Here is a 5,277-nt window from a genome sequence, read left to right as displayed (position 1 = left end):
GACTGAAATCCACTGCTGAGGGGAGCAGGGGACGAGACAGGAGAGGTCTGCTGTGCCACTGCAAAGGCTGGGGATAGTTTCACAGCACTGCACTCAACTGCCTGCACCACCAGCAATGCCCTAATTTCTCATTTTTACAACCATTTCCTGCTTGCTGCTGTGCTTTTCTTTGTCACTTTCTTCACATAACTGTGGTCTCTTTCCTTCAAAGGAAGAATGCGCCTCCAATTCTACCCCACAATGTAAATTATTGTCCACAGTTGAAGCCAAAGAGGTGAATGTCTTCATGGTGAGCTCAGCCATTAATAAGTGGCCTTAAGATTTGAAGACATGAAAATCACCACCATGAATGGAAACTGAATGGCTTCATCAACACTATCCCCAGGGCCTCAGGGATCAACCCGTGATCCACACTTACCTGCAACCTGAGTGTAGCTTCCTCCTTGTCTTCCTGTGGGAAGAATCATCATGTGAGACAAGGGAGGAGTCAGCCCACGCAGTCTTTAAGGAATCTGCTAATCCTGGAATACTGTGACTAAAGACCCAGGTCAGGACTGGGAAAAATGAAGAAAGGAGGTGAGGGGGACTGAACCAAATGCCCTCTGGGCAACACACGTTTTTGGATGGTACTTCCCATTAACCAGGCAGGGCAAGTTCTCCCTGGGACATGAAAGCCCCCAGTGGACAAGATTCCCCCACTCCCTTCCCTACCTGAGCGCTTCTTCCTCCACATCACAGCTGCAGCCACCGCAGCTCCAGTGAGCAGAGCTCCAAGGAGAACCAGGCCAGCAGTGATACCCGCAGTGGGGATGGAGGGCTGAGGAAGGGGCACTGGAAGGGAAGGGAAGGGGAGACCCCAGTCCTTAGTCTGACACTTAGAAGTTCTCAGAGGGCTTCTGATTCTCCTGAGAATAGGCTCCATGCCCAAGTCCCCCTAGTTACCCTATCTCAAGATAAGGGGCTCCAGCAGCCCCTCATGCTGCACATGACACATGTATCTCTGCTCCTCTCCAGAAGGCACCACTACAGCCGCCCACTTCCGGAAGTTTCCATCCCCAAGCCTGGTCTCCACCAGCTCCATGTACTGGGCCAAGTCAGGGTAATGTTCACAGGGTAGAAACCCAGGGCCCAGCACCTCAGGGTGATGTCATGCTCAGAGATGGGGTGCTGGGTCACACATGCCCTTTGGGGTCCTGAGTGGTTAGAATCGGACATTTTATGGTTTCTATTTCCTCTATGGTAACTGAAGCAGCCTCATGACTATCCTCAGAATGGACAGGAAAACATGCTTGGAGGGAGGAAGCACAAACCCCAGAAACCAGCCTGGTCTGGGAGTCCGGGATAGCAGGTGAGAGCCCAGGGTGGGATGCAGGTCTCTAAACATTTTGTTGCTGACTTGGGTGGAGGGTGATGACACAGACAGGCGGGAGTGAGATCTCCAAAAATGCTCTCTGACCAAAAAACAAGATCTCAAGAGAGAAACTCATTGTTCCTAAGATGGCTGCTGGTGAAAAGGGTCCTGTGCAGGGTGATTTCAGGGATGGCCTTCCCTCTTTCTCAGGAGAAACTGGATTCCTTAACTGTCCTTCACAAACAATAGGACCCTCTGGGCCACTCTCTATACAGAGCTTGAAAACTTGAGAGACAGTTCTCTCTCTGACCAGAAGGGGGCGATTCCTGACCATTCAGTTTTCCCTGTGGGGTGTGAGCCTCAGAAGATCAAAGGCCCTGTAGCCCCTCTTACCTCTGAGCTGCAGGGCCTCCTTCCCCATCTCCAGGAGACTTGGGATCCACTCCAAGTACCTGCCCTCCGAGTTGTTCATTTCGTGCTTTACCCAAACTCCCTCCTCCACTGTGGCAGGTGCCATAGCCTCTGGGAATCACTGCAACCCTCACTAGGGGCAAAGGTCTGGGGAATGGGAGCTGTGACCTGGCCCTGGGCAAGCATTGTTCACTGTCCTAGCTCTGGTTGTAGCAGCCATGCAGGTCCTCCAAGAGCCATTAGGGCAGCTTTGAACCTCTGTGCCTATTGTCTTTGGTTCTGTCTCCTTGTCCAGGTCCTCCTGCCCCACCTGCTCTGCCCTGGGCTCCAGCATCTCCACACTGTGACCTGGAGAGTTGCTGTCAAACCGCCTGAACTGTGCGTGGTCCATGTAGCCCACTGCCATGTACCGGGGCTCCTTGAGGCTGGGCTGGGAGGTCTTGATTTCTAAAAGCCTTAAAGAGTGGGAGCCTGGGGCAGGAAGGGGTGAAAGTTGGGCTGAACCTCCTCCCTGCACTGGTCCTGAGTCCCAGGGAGATGGGGCATGAGGGGAGAAAGTGTTCAGGAAGGGAGGAGGCTCCAGAGCTTGAAAAGGGGCATCGGGTGGAGAAGGAGTGGGACTCAGGGGACAGAAGAGGGCGCTAGGGTGGGGGGACAGAAAGGGACTAGGATTGAGAGGAAGCGTGGGGGGACAGAGGAGCCTAAGGCAACAGCCTCCACCAGAGAAGCCTTTTCCCTCCTCCCTGCTCTCACCAGCCCAGGTTTGGGCCACAGCCCTGGAGAGAAGCAGCAGGAGGAGGGTTGGGGACCCCATGACCAGCACTACTGGGGTCGGGGGAGCTCCTGACTTTAGGCTGGTGGGTGGAGACTTACCTGGGGGCCATGCTGATTGGCTTCCCTGGGAGCCTCCAGGCACTGGGGACTGAGAACTGGGGAGGAGTCACAAGTGTCCAGGGCCCAGCACAGGTGGTGGAGACAGAAGGGAGGCTAAGGGGACAGTGGGGTATCCCCAACAGTAACCTTGCTGCCCTAGACACAGCCCTGGGGCCTGGAACTATGAGAACCAGACTAGGGACCTGGGGCTTTGCTCTGGCCCCTCCTGTCCTCACCCAAAGCTTCCTCACCCTGTCTCCATGACCCAAGCGCTGGGTCTGCGATTCTCAGTATTTTCCTTCCGGATCCGTGTCCAGTCTGACAAATTAGGGAGGACACCAAGCATAATCTTGTTTAGGAGGTATCGCTCCCCATACTTACCACACTGGGAATAAAGCGAGTTTGATCATGTAGTTGTTTCATTTAGAATAATAATAATAATCCAATGCCTGTTAATAGATAATCAATAACCAATGCCTGTTAAATAACTTCCTTTAATCAGGGCAATGGGAAGAGTGGATCTTTCATGTGTTTTATGTTTGCAGTTGTCTTTCTTGTTTGTCTCATTGTTTTTTCTTGTCTGTCTCATTAGAAGACAGTAGGATTTTCATGTTTCCTTCTGCATTTAGCTGTGGTTCTGGTTGAAGTCTATGAAAAAATGACTACAGCTCAGAATGGAGGTGTTGAAATTGTATGGGGAATATAAAAATAAAATTTATTATTAAAAAAATGTCTACAGCCTCACACAAATATGTTGGAGTAGTGTTTTCACATTATCGTGAATATTCCACTTGGATACTAAATTAAATCTATACAGCTGGCATTTTCTCCCAGGTTATTTGCAAAGTGAAACCTGAAACAATATCATTAAATATTTCTTATTCAGTTACATTTCCATAGTTCTCTCTTGCATAAAACTAACTGCAGTTAGTTTTAATGTGTGATTTTTTTTTAAAGTAATATATTGTTCCACAAATTATAAAGCTCTTCAATGTTCATTACACTGGAATCAAATTATTTTCAAAAATTTATTTTATTTTTCACCACAAATCCAAAAAGTAAAAGTAGTACTGGAAGTTGTCAAGTTAGTGATAGGACACAATTTTCCATGATTCTGGTTTTTTTCTGAGCACTTACATTTGGTCAAGGAGAAGTGACTGTCAGTTATCAATCATCAGTTGATTTTCTCAAAGGAGCACACACTCATTTTCAGGACAATGTCTGCTCATTAACCAAAACAAATAGCCACAGATTTTGTCATTCATTCCTTCATGTGAAGATGGTATTGCCTACAAAAAAGAAAAATAGTCTAATTCATCTCATGCAAATATTTTTCTTGGCACATAATAGGGGGGAATGCAGCAGGAGTGTTGTGTGTGCACTTGCGTGTCATCGCATCAGGTGCTGTAAAATGTGGATTTGAGGATGACAGAATAATGAAGATAATTTTTAATGCTTCAACCAAGAAACTTTGAAATGAAACTGGCTTGGAGTTGTGTTTCTGAGGTAAGTAGTTGTGAAGAATAACTGCAGCTAGCAATATAAGCTCCATTTTTAATAAGTTTTACCTTAGCAGATGGCGAAACAGTGAAAAAGCCAATGGTGTCTTAGTGACGTTTAGAAAATAGTTTTGACCTCGTGGCTCCTGTGACAGGCTCTGGGTGACTTCAAGGATTCCACAACCACACTTTGAGAAATGCTTTTCTCAGTGAACCAGGGAGCATCTCCCAAGTGTTCTCTGCCTTTGCCTCCTCTTCACTTGCCAGCATCCCTCTCCCTGGCTGGCTCCTGCCTCCCCAAGCTGCCTCCCCTGCAGACACAATGGCAGCAGAGAGAGGACCCTGGAGACATGGAGCTTGCACTGTCCGTGAGAGATGGACACTGAGTAAGGTGACAAAGACACGTGTAAACCTGACCTGAGCCAAGGGCTGGAGCGTGTTTATTATGAAAGTAGAGCAGTAGGAGTGCTTCTATTATTTTAAATAATATCAAAAGATGTAAAAAAAAAAAAAAAAAAAAAAAACAGGGCCTCCGTGGGGGCATAAGGTTTAAGTCTGAGTGCTATCACTTCTTAGACCTGAGTTTGATTCCTGACCAGGGAGCAACCCACATGGGGCAGCAGACCTCTCCTGTCTCACCCACTACTCCCCTCAGCAGTGGATTTCAGTGGATTGGCCTATTCTGCTCCCTACTCTGTGTCTGGTGAATCCTCTCACCCTCTGCACCTCTGGCCTGTACCCCAGTTCTCGTATGCATAAATAAATTAAAAATGAATCTAAAAACAAGGAACAAAAATTACATGCAGCATCAAGTACAAGATCCATCTCAGACCCAGTAAATAGCAGAGGCTGGGGACCCAGTGGTGGTGTAAGTGAAACAAGACAATGGGGCACTCAGTCAGCAGGAGTCAGGCTTTGTCGTCAAATAAGTTTGATGTCAAACTAGAGAGGGTCAGTCCACCATCCAGTGCTGCCAGGCCAGGATGTCTAGGCTGGTCTGCAGCCCCAGCCAGTAGTCAGGCACCACCTGGGAGACTCAAGGGATAGCTTAATCTAGCCCTTTGTTTATTTCTCTATATCCATATCTAAGTGATGTTTTTTGTCTTTCTCCTTTGGGCTTATTTCCATTAGCTCCATCCTGTG

General features: G+C 48.1%; 1 pseudogene; it reads right to left on the bottom strand.

Annotated features, from left to right (window-relative positions):
• Positions 1-938: 938 nt before the first annotated feature.
• LOC119252070 (saoe class I histocompatibility antigen, A alpha chain-like) overlaps positions 939-5,277 on the bottom strand; it is a 31,506-nt pseudogene continuing 27,167 nt past the window's right edge.

This window comes from Talpa occidentalis, unplaced genomic scaffold (assembly GCF_014898055.3).
Source record: "Talpa occidentalis isolate TD23 unplaced genomic scaffold, MPIMG_talOcc4v2.1 talOcc4.2, whole genome shotgun sequence".
In the NCBI taxonomy this organism is placed as follows: domain Eukaryota; kingdom Metazoa; phylum Chordata; class Mammalia; order Eulipotyphla; family Talpidae; genus Talpa; species Talpa occidentalis.
Note: the sequence above shows the minus strand (reverse complement) of the source record. Positions and strands in the feature narration are given on the sequence as shown.